Raw genomic sequence first — 21,824 nt, 5'->3', positions numbered from 1 at the left:
TTGGAGGACTCCCACTACTCCGTCGGAACTGAGCCACTTCTGCTGCCTCATGTCTCACAATGCTTAGAGCTGTAGTAAAGTAAACAAAAAAGCAAAACAGTGGTAATGAGTTAATATTCCGGAATGAAGCTGTACAGTCGACTTCTGACACAGTACGGGTTCCCATGCATGGGTGGCTGGGAAATGTAGGCATCACATCCCTGCAAAATTGTGAAACTCAGACTCTTCCCAATCTTCAAACAGTCGGGGGCCGCAAGTTACCAGAACACGGCACCCAAGCAGCTGTCTACATATGCGGAGCTCCAAATCTCGGATGCATGATTTGTTCACAGTGCCTCCCAGCTGCCTGTAACTCTGCTCACGTAGCCCAAGCAGCCGTCTGAGTGAAGAACACAGTGCCTAGGCAGCCACCAACATAAGCAAGAGTGCAGCACCCCAGGCATCAGCTTGAACAATGACTAAGCGGCACTCCAGGTAGCCACAAAAACGAACAAAGATAAACAAATGGCACTTGAATATTGAATTTGTGGTGCCCACACAGCCCCTTGACTAATAAAATACGCGGTGCCCAGGCAACTGCTAATGTAAGGATTTGTAGAGCGATGCTTGCACACCTAACCTCTGGCAGGACTGTCATCCATTTAAAAAAAAAAAAAAAGTAGTCCCCAAGCAACGCAAGAAAATAGCCACTGCGCATGTTTAGAAGCAGTTGGGCAATGCGCTCGGTGAGGGCTAAGCACCACAAGAGACATGACTTATGCATGCCCTTGACAAATGGGGAGAATGCAAAATGGAGCGAGGATGGTGCCAGCAAATGGCAAGCCATTGGGCGGGTGAAGCCCTAGACGTAGACACAGCATCTCTCGGTTTGACACAGCGCATGCGTGCCCTCTAGAGCCGAGACCTAAAAACATTGTGCAGAGTAGGCTTGCTTTGCACAGTATTCTGTCTACACCATGTACATAGAGTGCCAAGTGCAGTCACAGAATTTCTGAATACACTTTTATGAGTCAGGTGTTTTTGTTTATAAAATCGGGCAAATGCCAATCCACCCTCAATTTGCATATGCAAATAGGGGTGTGACAACATATACATATGTGCCAGGAATGTTGCATTCGTATTCTTTATATAATAATTCAGAACAGTATGCACAGACAAAGTCATACAGATGCACATGTGTACATTTGTGCTTGTACTTTTCTCTTTGGAATGGGGCCCAAATGGCGACTCTCATCTATGCAAGGTTGCCACCTTTATCAGAGTAAAAACACCAGTCATTTGTGAGCATTTTCAGGTTCTAGAGCGGCAAGGAGGTTCCAATGAAATGACAGTTGGTGTAAAATCCCATACATTCATTTTTAACACAGCAATTCTGCCCCCGTTTGCTTTAAAACCACTTAGGAATTGCTTAGGCAACAATAACTTTCTTTTAACATGTTCTCATCTTATGTTTATTGCTGTAAGTTTAGGTTTCAAAGATGAAAAATGTAATATTTAATTATATTCTTGATATGTTTTACCTGTCTTGGTGTGTAAATGCTAGGTTGGTAAAATACTAGTCAGGTGACACCCTATGTCTATGTTATTCAGAAAGGCCCTTTTAGTTCTTATATCCAAGATCACCATCAGCTTTTATTTCGACGTATGAGATGGCCTACATTTTGATGTAGTAATCATAGGATAGACTGTGGTAATGCAATGCTGAATATCTGTGAGAAATGTCAATTTCAATATTGTGCACATTTCCCACATATATCATTCTATATTTTACAATACCAGATTTAAAAACTCTTGTTATTTAAAGATAGTTTCATTGTATGTTATCATGACGTTTAGTTGTGTCTTAAACACACAGATCAGAGCTGGAGGGATCTATTGAGAACCTTCTTCAATTTTTCTAAAACAGACCCCATACTTTTAGTTACAAAAAAAAAACACATCTGAATGGTTTATTCAACCTTGAGTTGCTTAAGTCTGAAAGAGAAGGAGGGTGTCTCCTTGTCTGGGAAGCAAAAGGAGGAACAGAAAACTAAAGAAGAAGCAAGCATTCTCTCCACTGTTCCTGCTACTGGGAAGAAATGTAAACGTGTTCACTTGGTAATCAATCTAAGGACTGCTTGGAGGCCAGTAGAGGCTTTAATTGATTGAATCATCTGACGCTTCATGGTGTGAAATAATGTATCTTTTTTTTAAGGGTGTTACCATATCTGGAAAGCATCCTTTTAATGGAAGCCTACAAAACAGAAAAGGTTTGCACTGGTACTGTCTGATAACATATTACTAAATAAATCACTTTAGGGAGCACTGGTTATTATATACTGTATGCAGTCTGTTTGTGATATGTTTTTTTTTTTAATTGTGGCAACCTATCTTATACTTAGTGCAATAATTTTTTAACTTATGACATATTTGCAGTGTGTTCAATTACAGGCTGGGGTCTTACAGCAATATAAGTACTAGAGGTGAGTGTGAAAGCTTTCAATAAAATATAAATTTGAAATGACAATAAACATGAGCAAATGAAGCTAGGCCTAACGAAAGCTGCTCTGCATAATCGTACTCTTGCTTTAAACTCTGCATGACCTATGCTGCCTGACTTGCTAAACTGTTAAAGCAAATACATTCATTGGAAGCCAATAAATGTTTCATATCTAACCTTTGTATGGTGTAAGCATGTTACCAAACTTCTTCTATCCTAACAATGGAAGCTGTATTATATTACACTTTTTGACTTACTGACCTGCTTTGGATTGTGCCAATTTAGACAAAGTATCATTTAAATTGCATCTTTGTTGAATGGGCTTCCAGTGTGAAAGCTGCGTGAAATGAAATAACAACATGAACTTGTGCATGTAGTCTATTTTATAGAAGCATGGAAAAGCTGAGCCATGTTGCCATTTTCTTTTTGAGTATGAGCTGATCTTTGCATGAGAAGTTCTGTTCCACGGAGACTGTGTGTCATTTATGAAACAAATTGTTAAAGATTGTATTCAATGAAGTGTATTTTAAAAGTGTCCGAGGAAAACAGCAGAGGAAGAGAAGCGGGGAATTAGGCACAGATGTCGAGAGAGAGCTTCTCTGGATTGCTAGAGAGAAAAGGGGCAGGACAAACTGTTACAGAGAAGTGTGATAGTTGAAAGCTTACTGAATTGATAGTTTGTGAGAGCCAAGTTAGAAATAGTATAAAGAATTACTTTTGTTATTTGCAATAGCATTTTCTCAGACTTTCTTAGTTTGACTAGACAAATTTGTATAAAATTGTTACTGTATTCCTTATGAGTACTAAGAATCTTTCTCAACAAGACTGAGGCGAATACAGTAGGGATATATTCAGGACACGCTTCAATCAATTTTCTGTAATTCCACTGATTAATAAAATGTATTACTTTGCGCTTGAAAATGGATTTCACACTTCCTTAAACTCTCATCATTGACTCATATAGAAATAAGGTGTGACTATCAAGTTTATATTGCAGCTGATTTCACAAAAGATTTGTCGACTGAAATGGGCCCAGAAGGCAGCGTACGTTTTTCATGTACAGTATTTAGTAAGGTTGCGCTACCCCATGGGTAAGCCACAGAAAGCACTGAAAGCTTGAGCCAAGCTCAACCCGGATCCCTGGCTATGGCTCAGCTTGAGGTCCTCTTGGATCTTTAATTCCAAGAGCATTCACGTGGCTTCTAACTGCCACCCATTCACTTACCCCATTTGCTGAATTGCAAAGTGTGAAGCCAGAAAACCTGGGATCAATCCCAGCTTCCCTACGTGGCCAAACTGTGTGACCCTAGGCAAATATTTTATTTCACTGAGCTTTTTCCTTTATCATTTAGGAGAGCACCTTCAAATATGTGAGTTAAAGATTTGTGCTTTACAAAAACATTGTGTTTAATAGGCTATAATGTTATCCAAGTATAATAAGAAGCTAGACCACATATCGGTACACATGACAACTGACTTACCTTTCGGTTCACCACTGACGTCAGGACAGTAAGCAATAATGTTTCTAGTTTCATGTTTAAAAACTCACTTTTGATAAATGCTTCTAATGAAGTGATATAAACTGATGTTCTTACAGTGAAAAGCTAACCTCCATTAAATATACGTTACTATTCCCCCCACCCACCCCCCAGTGAGTGGGAGGGCAACACAAAAACTTAAACACATATCCTTTTCAGTGCAATGCATTTCATGCAGATTAGTGTAACTTGCACTTATTTTTTGTTTAAAGTGTATGCATTACGGTTGATATGATGTTTTCTCTGGGTAAAAAAAATCTTTTAGCTACGTGTGTGGCCCAGCTCTGCCAAGTGCCACGCATCAGCAGTTAGACTACCGCCTTTTAGTGTGGTGTTGCAGCACTGTACTAAAATGCAATAATTACACAAACATAGGGCACCGCCCTGACCCTGCATGAGGCACGGTGACAGAGGAGCTGCAAAGCTGGGAATTTGCTGGCAGAGTGCTATTTGTGATATTTGAGCCTGCTTTCTACATACTAGTGGCCTCAGTTTATTCACAACATCCATTGGACAATATAATTCATAACTTACTACTAAATATATCAGCACCGCCACTGCCTACGTGGCCTAGGCTGTCACACCACGTCATCACAATAGACAAACACTGGTCCTATACGAGTAGGATGATCATCCAGCTGTGCGTTGTAACTGGCCTTTGAAACACTGAGACTTCACTGCTAAACAGAGGGGGATATTAGAGGCCTTACGCATTTTTTAACCATGCCATGTGTATCGTGCAGTGCATGGGTAGATTTCGTAGGATGTACTGTAAATGGGCAATGTGGTTTTATACTAATGATCTGGGGAAAAAAGGAGGACTTTACTAGACAAAATATGCCCTTTGTGCTCTTTCATTGACAAAGGTTGCCACCAAGGAATGCGAGTCGTCTGAGCCTTCAGTGTTCTCCAGTACAGCAGAGAAATTCTTCAGGTCCTTTTGTGTACAATCCACACCCAGTTAATGCCCTCTGTGTTATCCAGCATGGATGAGCAATGCATTTCTCTTGAAATGTCAGTGTTGTCCAGCAGAGCCAGACACGGCAGGTCCATACATGCCAACCCTCCTGATTCAGAAAGAAGACTACTGATTTCAAGGCTAGTCTCCTGCTTCTCGATTCCTGCATGTAAAAACCTGACTCCTCTGTGGGCTTCAGCCGAAAGAGACTAGTCTTGAGTGTCATGGAGTATGTACTGCCAGTAACCTGGTCCTGCAAGCCAGTGCATAATATTTTTGTCATGCTCTCTCTGTCTGCCAGAGTGCTTTTTAAATTTAAATGCTCCTGGCAAGTAAAGACAAAAAACATACATTTCCATACATGACAATAGACCGGATTCAGGCCTCATTGGGAGATAACTGGAGAAACACTTTCTCCCGATTAGTTTTTTCATTCTCTGTTAGAAACTGGGTCTCTTGTTGGCGGAGCTATGTACCCTCTCCAAGTAGGGACCACAATCCTAGTCAGGGTAACTCAGATACACTTACATTAACCTGTGCTCATCCTCTGGTAGTTTGTCAGTTAACAGGCAGGTTTAACTTAAGAGGCAATGTGTAAAGTATTTGTGCAACACACAGTAACACAATAAACTCACCACAAAAGACTCCACACAGTTTCAGAAAAACAGATTGTGATTTTATAAATAAAATAAGACCAAAATGACAAAAATACAATAAGTAGATCCTGAGATAAACAATTTTAAAGATTTCGGTGAAAACAGTGCATAGAAGCGCAAAGCGCCAACTGTGGTCATCTGGTCACGTCAGACAGGGACAAAGTCGCAAGTTAAGGCCAACCGCGATGGAATGTGGGCTGGCTTTAGGGACCCATTTGTATCTGCTGAACACAGTACCTTAAATTCTGGTGCGCAGACTGTGTGGAGTTGCTTTGGGTCATCCAGCGTCTGTCCTGAGAAGCTGTGAAGCAAGGCTTTACAGGATTTGGAATCGCTTTGCGATGATCCCGGGAGCTGTGCTGTGAAGCTTTGCAGGGCTTGGGGTCACTTTGTGTCGATCCCAGGGAGCTGTGTGGTGAGGCTTTGCAGGGCCTGACGTTGCTGTGCGTTGGTTCAGATGGGCTGGCAGCTCTGTGGAGAAGCTCTGTGGGGATTTGCGTTGCCTGGCGTCGATTCTGGTGAAGCTGGCAGCTGCGCAGCAAGGCTTTGCAGGGCTTTGAGTTGCTTTGCAGCGCTTCTGATAAAAACAACAGAAGGCAGAGCACCTTAAGCCCGCTTTCAACAGTACAGGACTGAGGTGGCATCATTTAGCAGGGTAGAGTCACAGATGGCAGAGTCCAGGTGGTGTGAAGCAGGTGAGTTGGAAGCAGTCTGTGATGTCCCTGAGACTGCAGATGAACAGGGCCAAGCCCTTGGAGTCACTCTGGGTTCAAGTGAGATGAATCCAGTTCTTGTCCTCAGCAGGGCAGAGATCAGCAGGCAGCAGGGCACCTCAGCAAGCAGAGAAGCAATTCCTCAGGACAGTCAGTCCAGGAAGAATGGTCGTCCTTACAGCACAGCAGTCTTTACTCCTGCAGAGTTCTTCCCAGGTCCAGGAGTGTACTGATTTGGTAGGGCCAGAGCTCCAGTACTTATACACAAAAGTGCCTTTGAAGGGGTGAGGTGACTTCAAAGCAGCTCCTTGAAGTGCACAGGCCCCCCTTTTGTCCAGGCTCTGGCTCCAGGCTATCAGCTGGGGCAGTGCTTAATTTGTAAATAAAAACATGTCGGTGCCCAAGGGCCTCCTCTTGAACACGCGGCTGCTGCATTTAAATGTGCGAGCACAAAATACTGGGGCAGCGTAATCCTGAAGCCATCTCGGGCCTCGTCAATCCATTTAAAGCCACCTTCTGCCCCTTCAGCTGACTCTAGCAGCTTTTTGCTTTCTCATTTTGTGACGCTTTTTCCTTTTTCTCTTCCTCCGTCTGTCCCAAATGTGTCTCTTGCTTGCAGCAAATGCTTGACGCAGAAGAATGAGCCCCGGCCCTCAAAAATAAGTGCCGGTGCTCAGCACCGGAAACAACAAGCCCAAATTAAGCACTGAGTTGGGGATTATCCACCCTTTGTGTGAGGTCAGGCCACTATCCTTAGAAGTGTGTGAGCTCCTCCCATACTTCCTACCCAGGAAGACCCACCAGTATGCAGATGAAGGCAGATGTAGTTGAGTGTCCTGTGTTGTGGCCGTCTGGAGGGACTGCACAAATGCAGCTGTCACCCAGCCTAGTCTAGACCTGTACTGGTGACAAGCTGTCAGGCATACAAAGCAGTGAGAGCAGAGAAATGCCCACATCCTAAAAGTGGCATTTCTAAAATAGTATTATTAAATCCGACTTGGATTTAAAAGGATGTATCATTACCTTTCCAATGATATGAAACATGATGCAGCTACTCATTTATGATCAGGAATTACAACTTTAAAACATATTATAGAATTTCCAATGCTAGTCTATGAGAGGAGTAGGCCCCACAGTAATGAAAAACGACTTTGGGAGTTTTTCGTTACCAGGACATGTAAAACTTAAAAGTACATGTCCCGCCTTTTACTTACATAGCACCCTGCCCAGTGGGCTACCTAGGGCCCACATTAGGGGTCGCTTCTATTAAATAAAAGGGGAGTTTGAGGTTTGGCAAGATGCTTTAAATGCCAATTCGAAGTGGCAGTGAAACTGCACACAGGCTCTGCAGTGGCAGGCGTAAGACATGTTTCCAGAGCTATTTAAGTGGGTGGCACAATCAGTGCTGCAGGCCAACTAGTAGTATTTCATTTCCAGGCCCTGGGTATATGGTATACCACTTTACAAGGGACTTACAGGTAAATTAATTATGACAATTGTGTACATATCAATATTACCATGCATGTTTTAGGGGAGAGAGCACATGCACTTCAGCACCGGTCGCAGTGGTAACGTGTGCAGCGTCATAAACCCAACCAAAACAAGGTCAGAAAAAGAGGAGGAGAAATGCAAAAAGTTTGGGTGACCCTGCAGAAAGGGCCATTTCCAACAATCTCCCACTTTGCTCTACTAAATGTTGGCTTGTATGCAGGTCTTTTGAACCACCTTGGTCCTCCATCACTGCCAGAAACTTGTGACTCTTTTATACAGGGCAGCCAAGAAATATTTAATTTCGCTCTGTGTTTTAGCATGTCTCAAGTATGAGCTCTTCAAAGAATACTTTGTTTTTCCTTGCTGCACCCATCTCCGGAACAGTCCTGTCATTGGCCCACGCACAACCCCTCAGTAAGCTGTTCTCTCTGGTGCGCTCCTGGTACTAGGCTGTCAGCAGGATGTTATAAAAGTCCTGCTGCCCCACCTGCCCACCACCTCAGCAGCACCCAGGAGGGGGCCTGACTTCAGCAACACTGTGTGACCAGTAGTGAGCACTGACGTGGAGAGATGTAATGTGTACTAAACTGTATAACGATCAGTTTAGATCTCAAATCTTGTGAAAGGGGTACATAGGTGGCCTTTCATTTAAAGTGCTTTACAGTAGTTTAAGATCTTTTTAGATCTTCCCGTTGCTCAAACGGGTATAATTTCTGATATTTCTGTCTCCTTGAGACTCATTTCTTGGTTATGTTAGAGAAAAAGTATCACTCGAACCGTTGTAAATGACAATGTTTAAATGTTTTTTTACTCATGTGTTTTGGTTTGGAAAGGAGTGGATTCATGTGTGTGTGGAATGGAATTATGTGGTTATGTTGTATTATGCTATGTTATGCTGTTCTGAGTTATGTTATGCAGTGGTGTGCTGTGCTATGTTGTGCTGTACTATGCTGTGCTTTGTTGTGCTATTTTGTGCTGAGTCATGTTTGTGCTGAGTTTTGTTGTGAAGTGTTGGTGCTGTGCTGTGCTGAATTATGTTGTGCTTTATTGTGCTGAGTTATGTAGTTGTGCTGTGCTATGTTGTTCTGTGCTGAGTTATGATGTGCTGTGTTGTGCTGAGTTATGTTGTGGTGTGATGAGTTATTTTGTGTTGTGCTGTGTTGTGCTGAGCTATGTTGTGCTGTGTTATGTTGTGCTGAGGTGTGCTGCACTGTGCTACGTTATGTTGTGTTGTGCTGAGGTATGTTGTACTGTGCTGAGTTATGTTGTGTTGTGCTGAATGTTCTTCCGTATTGTGCTGAGTTATGTTGTGCAGTGCTGGGAAAGCATCCTTGTCAGAACTGGAAAAGTTCTGAACTCACCAGTTAGTTGTATTACCGTTGTAAATGACAATGTTTTTCCACTCGTGTGTTTTGGTTTGGAATGGAATGGATATATGTGGTGTGGCATGGAATTATATGGTTATGTTATGCTATGCTATGCTATGTTGAGCTGAGTTATGTTGTGCAGTGATGTGCTGTGCTATGTTGTGCTGAGTTATGTTGTGCTGTATTGTGCTGTGCTATGTTGTGGTATGTGGTTCTGAGTTATGTTATGAAGTGTTGTGCTGAGTTATATTGTGTTGTGCTGAGTTGTGCTATGTTGTGCTGAATTATGTTGTGGTGTGCTGAGTTGTGCTATGCTGTTCTGAGTTGTGCAATGCTGTGCTGAGTTATGTTGTGCTGTGCTGAGTTATGCTGTGCCATGTTGTGTTGTGGTGTGCTGAGTTGTGCTGTGCTATGTTGTGCTGAGTTATGTTTTGCTGGCCTAAGGTTTGTTGTGCTGTGCAGAGTTATGTTGTGCTGTATTGTGCTGTGCTATGTTGTGCTGAGTTGTGCTATGTTATGCTGAGGTATGCTGTGTTGTGCTGAGGTTTGCTGCATTGTGCTGAGTTATGTTGTACAGTGTTGTGCCGTGCTGAGTTATGTTGTGCTGTGCTGAGTTGTTTAGTTCTGTGCTGTGCTATGCTGTGTTGTGCTGAGTTATGTTGTGTAGTGCTGGGAAAGCATTCTTGTCAGAACTGGAGAAGTTCTGAACTCACCAGTTAGTTTTATTCGGGAAGAGAAGCAGGTGGCTATGCTTTCTCCTGTGCTGCTTCAGACGTCATTACAGCCATGTTTATTTCAAAGCAGCCATGGGGGGGGGGGGGGAGCTCAACAAGCTCACACCGAGTTTTGCTTTTCCAAAGCATGGGGACAGAGTGGGGAGGTCAAAGAGGGCTAGCTGGACCTGGAAACACCCCCCCCGCTGTCAGTTTTATGTTTGTAGAGGGAGTGGGCAGGATAAACCTGCTGGAGGACTTGCCAGGGGAAGCGTGGCTGCTCTGGGACACCCACCCGCAGTGTCAGAGGAGCAGGCAAAACATTAAAAAAGTTCCCTGCAGAAGAGATATACAGTACAAAGAGTAATTATACAGCAGTCGGACCCTGCTTCCAAAAAGAAAACGGCAGGGGAAAGGTTTCACCTCATTACTACTAGTCTGACACTTAAATACAGCAACAAGCAACAGAAACATAAGCAGTCAACCTTTGTGAAGGCCCTTCCACTGCGCAGCTACATGTGTTGTCGCATTTTTAGTAACGTTTGATCTGTTTAACTTAGAAACATTTTTTCTGCTTAAAATCTGCAGCTTATGCAGCAGATGAAGCATAAAGTGGGAATTGCAGCAAGTCTATAATAATGTAGAAAATGCTCCTGCACAAAAACGTATAATTCCAGTGGCCCTGAAAATAGATTTTACTGTTAATATAATAACTTTAAAAGAGTTAGGAATAGGGCAATCATCCCCTATCTGTATTTTGACCAAAAGAGAAAATGGAGGCAGGAATTGCCCTAGTAATCACATACAACCCGAACGTTGGGTAGAGCATTTCTCCAGTTTTTATTCCTTACCAGTGGGTCTAACGGACACCAATGCAGCCTATCCTCCCTCACCGGATTTGAGCCCTAGTTTGCCCCCTCTGGAGGGGGATCATTGTGCCTTCAAGGGTTGTACTATTTTTTCCATAGAAGAAACTCTTGAGGCCATAAATAGTTTAAAACCTGGCAAATTACCCGGGCCGATAAGCTCCCTGGAGATCTTTATAGATCTGAACCAATTATTTGGTCCTGGTATATCAATGCTATTTCGAACAGCATTGCTGCAGGGAGACAAATCCCAGACACATGGAAGGGGGCCGAAATTATACCAATTTACAAAAAAGGCAATGCTAATCTTCCAGCCAACTACAGGCCAATTAGCCTTATAGATAACTTACAAAAGATCTTTGCTAAACAAATTTTACAGAAGCTAACTAGCTGGGTTGAGGATCATCAAATTCTCTCTTCGCTTCAGGCAGGATTCCGTGCGAAAACCAGCACGGTAGACCAGGTCTTCATGTTGGCTATTTTGTATTGGAAATATGTAATTATTGCCAAGCAGCGCCCATATGTTGTATTTATAGATCTGCGATCTGCCTTTGACCTGGTCCCAAGAGCTAAGCTGTGGGAAGTGCTGGGCAGACTGGGAGTTCCAGGGGACATACTACTTCTGTTAAAACGATTACACGAAAACACCTATGCGCAAGTGAGGTGGGGCAATCAAGGCGAGCTGACTGAAAAGATTCCAACTAGAAGGGGAGTTCGCCGGTTGCGTGCTAGCCCCCTTACTATTTACCCTATTTATTAATGAGGTGGTGAAGGCTGTGACTACTTGTCAGAATAATGCCCCTTCCTTGAATGCACAAAAAATTCCCATTCTCCTTTTTGCAGATGACTTACTCCTCATTTCAAAGACACCAATGGGGTTGCAAACCCTTGTTGACAGATTTAATTTATTCTGTAGAGAACATGGGTTGGAGGTTAACATCAATAAAACTAAATTGATGGTGCTTTGTAAAGGTTCTAGCAAAAAATGTACCATCAACATAGACGGAGTCCCCTTGAAGAAAGTCAGCTCCATAGATTATCTGGGTGTTAGGCTAACTAGTAAATTATCATGGGAAGATCAGATCACGAAGAGTGCAGGGTTGTTACAACATAGAGCTTCATCCATATTGCATTTTTATCAAAGCTCCTTTACAAAAGTTGTATCCCCAGCAATTAAAATGTATACAGCCAAGGCGCAAGGAGCAGCTCTGTATGGGGCAGAAGTATGGGGATTTTCTAATTGCAACAAGATATCAGTGGGTGAAAATAATTTCGCATGGGTCTTGATTGCATGTCCTCGCAGCACACCCTTGTCCCCATTATTTCTTGACTTGGGTTTAAGTCGAGTTGCGACCTAGTCATTTTAAGACCTCTTTTATATTGGGTCAAGATATGGACCACTCCTGAATTAGATATATACAAGGTCTCATTACTCGATCTACTAAAATGTCAAAATGCCAACACACTCCCTTGGATCCGACATGTATCTCACTGGTTTCGTTTGTTGGGTCTGGGTGATTACTGGGAAAATCCCCACAACCTAGAGAGACGTCATAAAAAAATTTCAAGTCAATTTATTGGTCTTATGTCAGGGACAACTATGTAATCTGCAAATCGCATGGTCGTTTAATTAATTCTTTTATCGATTTTAAATGGTTCCCACAGTTTAAACTTTATTTGGATATTATACCAGATTTGCAGGGCAAAAGCTTATATGCAAGATTTCGGTTTGGATCTCTACCTCTGATGTCATTTACCCTCAGCTGGGGGCAGACCACTCTTCCCGATATATGTCCCGTTTGTGGTGGTACCTCAGAAACTATTGAACACTTCATGTTCTTTTGCCCAGCATACTCAATCCCTCGGTCAAAATGGATCCACAAAATCTGTAGGGCCATGGGATTAAAAAATTGCTTTTCAGCTATAAGGGTTCTAAAAGGTCACAATACTCGCAGTAAGCAAGTTTTTAGTGGCAGCATGGCATATTTGTCGCTGTCTTTTAAAAAAACAAGGATCCACACAACCAAACAAGACAAGACTTTTATGTGTAAATTTGATTTTATTTAATGTATGAAATGTTTTATATTAGTTTATTGATGTTTGTATTTAAATATGATCACCTATTGTATTTTGCTGCTTTCATGGTCAATTGACCGAATAAAGCTGATGATGGTGATGATGATGGTACTTGTATCTCTATTTATTAGTAATAACATTATACATCTAGGTCCTAAAAACAATACACAACCTCAAACATTGCCGTCATCTCATCCAGTTGTGGATGTTCAACAAGCACCTGAAGCTCAACCCTACCAAGACAGAATTCCCACTGTTTATCAAAAACAACAAGCAACAAGTAGTGCAAACCTGACACAATGACTTAAACATGGACATATTTGAACCCTACCATTCACCCATGCCAAGTCATTCTAATTCACTCTGGCCCCGTCCTCACCCTGAAGGAACTCATACTTAAGAAAAACAAGATAGTTGAATACCATCTCTCTGTACTGAAGAAAGTGAAACCATTCTTTTGAGGAACTGACTTCCCAGGCCTTGTACTCTCACATCCAAATGGTTGTAAAGCCCTACTCAACAGCCTTCAAGACGTTACACTGTCCCCAATAGACCCCCTCTCCTGCCAAGCATCCTGTATGCCTCAGCATGCCTCATCTAGGCCCCAAAAAATATGATCATATCACCTCCTTCCCTGACAGAACTCCATCAGTGCCCCCTGCCAGTATGTCCCATTTTCAAAATCAGCTGATTCAGCTACAAAGCAATCATCCCCTATCTGGTCGACATGCTCACCACCTCCAATGATTCTCTGCACACCTGCGGTCAAGACACCATGAGACTAGACAAGAAGTGGTATAAATAAAATGCTGCAGGCACTCTACATTTATCCACCCAGTATCGAGAATGAAATCCCTAGAGCCAACAGAGTGACTCCAACCATGCTTCAATTAAGGAGAGAGTTGAAGACTCACTTCTTTAAAGAATACTTCATCATGACAATAACAGTCCACTTTTACTGCCAGAAGCCAGCTTTCTTTCCAATACAATATTTTGACTGTATTTTTGCCTTTCATCTTTTTGGCCAGGTTGTTGCTATACAAACACCACATATATATACTAGGCCTGGGCAAAGTTAAAATTACGTTGACATAATTCACATAACTTTGGGAAAGTTGCATTACACATGCTACACGAAATTATGTAGCATTGAACATGCAATTTGTGGTAAAGTTTTACTGCAAACACATGGGAATAACAGAACATGAGCATCTGTTGTTCATAGGGCATTTGTGTCTATGCGTTCTTGCACCAAGAATTGACACATTTCACCCTACAACATAATGCAAAATGGTAGATTTGCATTTCACGTCATAAACACTATTTTGTGCAGTTTTGCAGTCATTTTTGTTAATTAGTGGGAAAAATACACAAATTTCGCACACACCTGTATATACATGGACATAAACATGATTTAGACAGACTATTTTCATGTGCGAGATAGAAAATGCAGTATTAATTACAAGAAGGGGTAAAGTCAATCGGTCTTACTGTTGATTTGTAAAGTGCATGGTAACTGATGGGCAAGTAGGTGTATAATTATTTAAAGCACTATGATACACTTTGTATCCATACCGCTATGTTTTGAAAGTAGAGGCATGTGAAGATTCACCCTTCACTCACAAATTCGGAAAACTCATTGTGACAGATTTCTGCCATTTTTTTTAACTTTGCAGTATTGCACTTTGCATAGGTAAAAAATAAAAGCATGTAATGTTTCACGTTTCTCGAGTCTGTAACCCCGTTTTAAAATGTCATGTAGCTAAATTTCACAATTTCACAGAACGTGCTGTATAATTTGCATTCTTTGAATTCATAAATTGTTTTCCCAGCTGCACGGTTCTGACAATACTACCCAATTCTTTCATACTCCATTTCTGCCCAGTTCAATTGGCCCTACCTACAATTAATCCAGTGGAATCAAAATTTTAAAAAATTGAACATTTTATCACAATATACTTATTAATACTGAATATTATAAATACAAATAATGTAAAATAAAAAAACTCTAAAAATATTTACCTGTGACTTTTCTTGCACAGTCTGATGAAGCACACTGTATGATACTATGCATTTAAAGAAAACTCATTTAGTACCTATACTAAATTGTGTCACTGAGTAGTAATCAGTCAATAATTTAAAAAAACATTGCAGGTTGGAACTTTCTGACAAACAAATTGAAATCAAAATAGTTGGCGTATTAATTGGGTAATCAGCAAATCATTCTCAAAACATCTGGAGCAATTTCATCATGTTACATTATGCATGTGGAGTTCTGGTTGTTTATTTTCAAATCCTCCTTAAATCATCAACAATTGGACCTTGTGAAACAATCAGATGCTCATTCTTCAATCCTTCTGGAGTCACCAGGAATAGTCACACCTTGTGAAATCATCAGACACTCATTCTTCGATCCTCCTGAAGTCATCAGGAATAGTCACCCCTTTTGAAGTCATCAGTCACTCCTTTTTAAATCCTCCTAAAGTCATCAGGAATAGTCACACATTGTGAAGTCATCAGCCACTCATTTTCAAGTCATCTTGGAATCATCAAGCTCAAGTTTCTAAACTTTGCTGATGACTTCAAGAGGTTGATGATGTCTGATAACATGAAAATGACTTCTACAGAAGTTGGATGATCATCCAGTGACTCTGGGATGGCTTCTAAAGTAATCCTGTTTGACATGGGACACTAGAAAAATGTCACACATGCAATAAAAAAAAAACTGGCACCTATGCTGGCCCTGCCCCTATTGTACTCGAATGAGAAATTTCCTAGCTATCGTGAAGGAAAGTTTCAATTCTATTAAGGACACGGAGGCGAGGATTATGCCTTATCTTTCTTTACTCTTTATTAACAGCAAGTTCAAAGTGCAACATAAAAAACTACAACACCCATGGTACACGTAGCCATGGCATCCAATGTCCAATCATAACACTATCCGACAGTCCGTATATATATCCATGCAAGTCGGTGTCCTACCTCGTCTTCACTGCGACCGGAAGTTAATGTGTTCTTAGGTTGGTGCAGATTCTGTACCTATGGAAAAAGAGAATAGTAAGATAAGGAGCCATGACCTGCAATGCTTAGAAAGGTACAGTAATTCATAATGGACCGATAAGCCCATTCTCCCCCCAAGAAATTACCAATAGAAATTGCCCGTAAAACAATCCTGCTAGATTATGTGCAATGTAAAATGATTTCATTTCAGTCTAATAAAGGATGTATACCACCTCCAGCGTGCCCATTCTGTTCCGGGTGGGTGACATGTCCGAAATGTCAGGCGGGATAATCCTCACCGCCGTGTCCTTAACCCCTTCGCTGCCAGGCCTTTTCCCCCTCCTGTGCCAGACCTTTTTTTGCCTATTTGGGGCAGTTCGCGCTTAGGCCCTCATAACGTTTTGTTCACATAAGCTAACCAAGTGTCAAAGCCCAGCTCACCTGAGTCCTTGTTCAGTTCTGATGGAGGTTGAAGACAATCCGACCCCACCCTGAAACTGCTTGTTCCAGCACACTAGTTTTTAAAACAGTGCACTAAGAACAGAAGCTCAAGGGAAGGGGGAAGTGGATAAAATAAAATAAAGAGACAACAGCGTTCTTGCGTTTCCACTGTTGAAGTGCTGCACAAATCTGCGGCCCTCTCTGACTTCTGTAGAAACTGGTGCCTAATGAAACATAAACAAAGAACAGATAAGTACATCCTATTCCTAACTGGGTTCCTGACTATCCCTTTATTTATTAGAAATTTTCTTCTAAAAGTACCTCTTGGATCCTGGTCTCTAGTTTCCAGGTTTGGAATGTGTTACTGCTCTGGGATGTGCTTTCTATTACTCTAAAGCTTCTAAAACATTAAACAAATACCGTTATCAGAATTACCAATATCAAACATTCATCTTAATATAACTAAAGCCTAAATTGCCAATAGCAGACTCACTTTTCCCATATTTCCAGAATCTTTTATAAAACAAATACTGTACTTTTATGGCAAAATACAGCATGTAATTTGTGCAAGTCCTTGATTTACTGTTTGCCTTGCTGTTAATGGTTTCCACGGTTCGATTCTTAAAAGTTCCATAAAAAAAATGTTTGCTTCACAAAGTTCCGCAAAGTATTCTTGTAACAAAGAGTTTGAATCACAATGTTCGTGGAAGGTATCTTGTTTCAAATTGTCTATACACGAATCCAGAAATTGTTGTCAAAGTTCTTTCAGGTAATAAAAGTTTTGCACTTACTTGTTGCTGGCAAGAGATACTGATCAGTCTAACCTTGTCTTCTTTCTCTTTTGCAGGTTGCTTGTAGGAGAGAGGCTGAGGCAAGGAGGAACCAGAAACCGGAAGAAGGAAGAGCCAGCAGCTGCGCCCATTGAAGCCAATGAAAGTCTGTAGAGAGCAGGAGTGCCAGCGCCGAGGGATCTGTCCTCAGGTAAGCGGGAGGTAGACGAGCACAAGCACTGGGTGAGGCTCGGGGGCTGCCTTTTATAGACAGGGCTGGGTGTGGTCCTCACATGCTGCACATGTTCTTGAAAGGTGTGCAGAGCTGGGTGTGGTTTGAAGAGCTGGGTGTGGTCCTCACATGCTGCACATGTTCTTGAAAGGTGTGCAGAGTTTCAGTTATTATGCAAATGAGTTAAATTAACACATGGCCTAGAGAGGGGTGTTTTAAAGAAGCCTTGGTAAAAGCAAGGCCCAATGTGTAAACAAAACAGCACATTAAACAACATACACAGAAGCCTAGGGGGGGGGGAAGGTGAGATAACAAGAAAGGCTTTCAATAGTAAGTTTAAAAGGGAGCTATTACAGAACCCACTAGTGCAGTGAGAGGGGACATGCTCTTTGCTGTGCACAAACCCTAACAGTTGCCCCCCTCAAAGGCCCTCCTACAGGACGGGGTTTTCCTGGATTTTTTAAATAAAACCGTCTAATCAGCTGTGGGGCATGTACATATGATGCTGGTTCCCATGAATTCTCAGATTCATCATATCCTTTCCATTCTACTAAATAAAACAGACGTCCACTAATTCTTTTTGAGTCTTTTATGCTTTTCACTTCATATTCTAGATTTCCCTTAATTGGTATGGGTGGAGGTGGTGGTTCAGGTCGGGTTTTTGGATTGTACGGCTTAAGCAAGGACACATGGAATGTAGTATGTACTGGATATTCTTTTGGTAAATCTAATTTTACTGTTACCGGGTTTACTATGGCAGTTATACTAAAGGGTCCAATGAAACGTGGTTGCAGCTTTCGGGATCCCTCTATGTTTAGGTTCTTTGTGGAGAGCCATACCTTGTCACGATTTTATACATTGGGGCCTCAGATCTGTGTTTGTCTGCTTGTCTTTTCATGCTTTCCTTGTACTTTAATAAATGTTTCCTGGCTTTGTCTTGTATGTCACCTAACCTTGTTAGTCTATCCGTTACTGTAGGTAACAAAGAATCTTCTAACAAAATGGGTATAGCTCTTGGATGATACCCCTGCAAGAAATAGAATGGTGAGCAAAGTAGAGCTGAATGCTCAGTATTATTATAAACAAACTCCGCTACAGGGAGAGCTTCCAACCATTCACTAGAATAATCAGCCAATAAACAACGTAGCGTTTGAAGTAAGGTTTGGTTCAGTCGTTCAGTCTGTCCATCTGTCTCTGGGTGGAAAGCAGTGGATAATGCCACATCTATTTTCAGTTTTTTACATAATTTTTTCCAAAATTTAGAGTTGAACTGGCTCCCTCGGTCTGACACCACTTTGCTTGGCAAACCATGTAAACGCACAATTTCCCTTATAAAAATATCGGCAAATTCTGCCGCCGTGGGTAATTTCCGTAATGGTACAAAATGTGCCATTTTAGATAAAAAATCCACTATACCCAACACTGTTGTGAAAGATTTTACAGGTGGTAAACCTAGAATAAAGTCTACGCTCACAGTGTGCCAAGGTTGCTTGGGTGTTGGCATTGGTATTAACAAACCGTCAGGGGCCTTATGAGAAGATTTATGTCTTGCACAAATTGGACAGGTAGTGACAAATTGCTTAACGTCCTTTCTTATAGTGTCCCACCAAAAGTGTTTTTGCACATTTTCCAGGGTTTTTACCCAACCAGGATGACCTGCCAACGGTGAGGCGTGATGCCAATTTATCACCTATGTTTGTAATTCAGAGGTGGGCACTAACAGCATGTTGTCGTGATACAATAAACCTCGTTGTATTGTGTTATGGGAATCCTTTAACCAATCCTGAGGTGCTATTTGCATGTGTGCATTATATAGATCTGTGATGAAATCCTTCTGTTGTACTGGTGCCAAAAACTTTTGGGGAGGAATAATGGGTTCTCCTATTTTATCTTGTTTCATGTCTGAAGTATGTCCGTATCTAGATAACACATCAGATTGAATTTGTTGTGCACCTGGTCTATAAGTTATTACAAAGTCAAATGTGCTAAAAAAAATTAACCAGCGCATCTGACGTGGTGTTAGTGCTTTAAGTGATCCAAAAAACTGTAGGTTCCTATGGTCAGAAAAGATTGTAACTGGGTACTTGGCTCCCATTAAATGGTGCCTCCATTCTGAAAAGGCTACTTTGATAGCTAGTAGTTCCCTTTCAGCCACAGTGTAATTTTGTTCAGCTGGTAATAACTTTTTGGAATAGAAGGCTATAGGATGTAACTGGCCATCTACTGCATCTCGTTGAGAGAGAACTCCTCCTAAAGCTACTTGTGAAGCATCCGCTTCAACAAAAAAAGGCAAGTCAGGATCAGGATGTTTCAGAATTGGGGCTGAAGTGAACTTTTGTTTTAGGAGTTGAAAGGCGTGTGCCGCCTCATCAGTCCAAAGAAATCGTTGCCCTTTCCGCAACAAGGTAGTTATTGGGGCCGCAATGTCTGCAAAATGTGCAATAAACCTCCTATAAAAATTGGTGAAACCCAGACATTTCTGAATATCTTTTACAGAGGATGGTTCTGGCCAATCAGCAATAGCACTGATTTTCTTTACATCCATAGTTATTCCTTGAGGTGACAGGCAGTATCCTAAAAAGTCCACCTTGCTGACATTAAAAGTACACTTTTCTAACTTAGCAAAAAGATGATTTTCTTTTAACTTTGATAATACTGCACGAACATGTTGGGTATGTTCTTCTGAGTTCTTAGAGTAAATGAGGATGTCGTCTATGTATACTATGACACAAACGTCCAGGAATTCGTGTAGGACCTCATTTATAAAGAACTGAAAGGCCGCAGGGGCATTACATAACCCAAAGGGCATTACTGTGTACTCAAATAAACCAAACTTTGTCTTGAAAGCTGTCTTCCACTCATCCCCCTCTTTTACTCGGACCAGGTGGTAAGCTCCCCGCAGATCTTGTTTAGTGTATACAGTAGAATGTCTTAATTGATCCAACAACACAGGTATTAGAGGAAGAGGATATTTATTCTTTATTGTAGCCTTATTTAGTCCTCTATAATCGATACACGCGCGCAGGGATTTATCCGGCTTCGGGATAAAAAAGAGTGGAGATGACACCGGAGATGTGGAATGACGGATGAACCCAGACTGTAGTAGGTCATCTAGGTAGGTTCTTAAGTATTTGGTTTCTTCGTCAGTCAAAGCATATACTCTGTTATTAGGTAAAGGGGCCCCTGGGATAAGATCTATACGACAGTCATAAGACCTATGTGGGGGCAGCACACTAGCCTTTACTGGATCAAAGACGTCTTTAAAGTCAGAATATTCAGGAGGGAGACTTGGTTCATCTTGTATAACACTAGCACAGTGTAATACTGTGCTCTGTTCTGTACCTGCTTCTTGATAGCAATTGGTTCTACAGAAAGAGGAATCCAAAGTAACATTTCTATTCACCCAATCAATTTTTGGGTTATGAGTTGTTAACCAGGGTACCCCGAGAATCAAACCAAAATCAGGAGTATCTATCAGATCAAAGCTAATCACCTCTGTGTGCCCGTTCTGACAGACCATAACAAGTGGACTTGTTTGTTTTGTGATTAATCCAGAGGTCAATTCTGACCCATCCACTGCACATACTGCTTCTGGACAAGGCTTTAGGCACATAGGAAGTCCTAAGTTTTCAGCTAACTTATTATCCACAAAATTGCCTGTCGTGCCTGAGTCCAGTAGGACAGGGAGAGAATGCCTCACTTGGGTAGTAACAATTAAAACGACCTGAATTATGAAATGTCTAGGTATGTGCGGTACCATGAAGGCTGCAGCATTAGAGGTTTGATTAAGATGTTTTCTCGAACAAGTAACCTCTCTCCTTGTCAAGCTTAATCGTTTCCCGATTCAGTTGAGGAGGTGGAGGAAACAGCACCCTTTCGTGGATTTCTAGGCTTTACTGGACATTCTCTGGCAAAGTGACCTGCCCTTCCACAATATAAACATAATTTAAGTTTTCTCCTTCTTTCTTTTTCCTCTGATGTGAGTGAACCTCTGAGTGTCCCTATTTGCATAGGCTCAGGTTCAGGGAGTTTATTATCTGGGTCTTTCTTCTCGTGTCTAATAAAAGTTAACCGTGATTCCAGTTTGTATTTATCTCCCTTTCTTTCTCCTAGTCTATGTTCTAATTTCACAACTAAATCTACAAAGTCCGAATAGTCTTCTGGCAAATCAACGATATGAGCCAGCGCGTCTTTTAACTCGTCTCTCAAACCTTTATAGAAAAGGGAGACACGCTTTTCTTCTGGCCAGTGTGTCTCGGTGAGTAAACGATTAAAACTAGTGAGATAGGTCAATAAATCCTTGTTACCTTGTTTAAGATTTAAAAGCTCATTATCACTTGCCTGCATGAAAGTGTGTTTTGCAAAAAGGCTGGTCATGGTACGTTTAAATTGATTCCAATTATGGAGGATGGGATCATCTCTCTCCACGAAAGGAATTGACCAATTGGCTGCTGTGCCACCCAAATAAGACAAGACGAATGCCACTTTCGTAGCATCAGTAGGGAACTGTTGTGGCTTACAAAC

At 41.6% G+C, this 21,824-nt stretch overlaps 1 long non-coding RNA gene across 3 annotated transcripts in view; it reads right to left on the bottom strand.

Moving 5' to 3' along the window:
* The window catches only part of LOC138297320 (uncharacterized), a 37,318-nt gene extending 20,981 nt beyond the window's left edge, over positions 1-16,337 (bottom strand). For all 3 annotated transcript variants that reach the window (XR_011204024.1, XR_011204022.1, XR_011204023.1), the window contains exons 1-2: positions 15,840-16,337; positions 14,880-14,923 (exon numbers count right to left, since the gene is read on the bottom strand). This is a non-coding gene — a long non-coding RNA (uncharacterized lncRNA). The remainder of the gene's footprint in view (positions 1-14,879; positions 14,924-15,839) is intronic.
* Positions 16,338-21,824: the final 5,487 nt, after the last annotated feature.

This window comes from Pleurodeles waltl, chromosome 5, assembly GCF_031143425.1.
Source record: "Pleurodeles waltl isolate 20211129_DDA chromosome 5, aPleWal1.hap1.20221129, whole genome shotgun sequence".
Taxonomy (NCBI): Eukaryota; Metazoa; Chordata; class Amphibia; order Caudata; family Salamandridae; genus Pleurodeles; species Pleurodeles waltl.
This window is presented reverse-complemented; position numbering and strand designations above follow the sequence as displayed.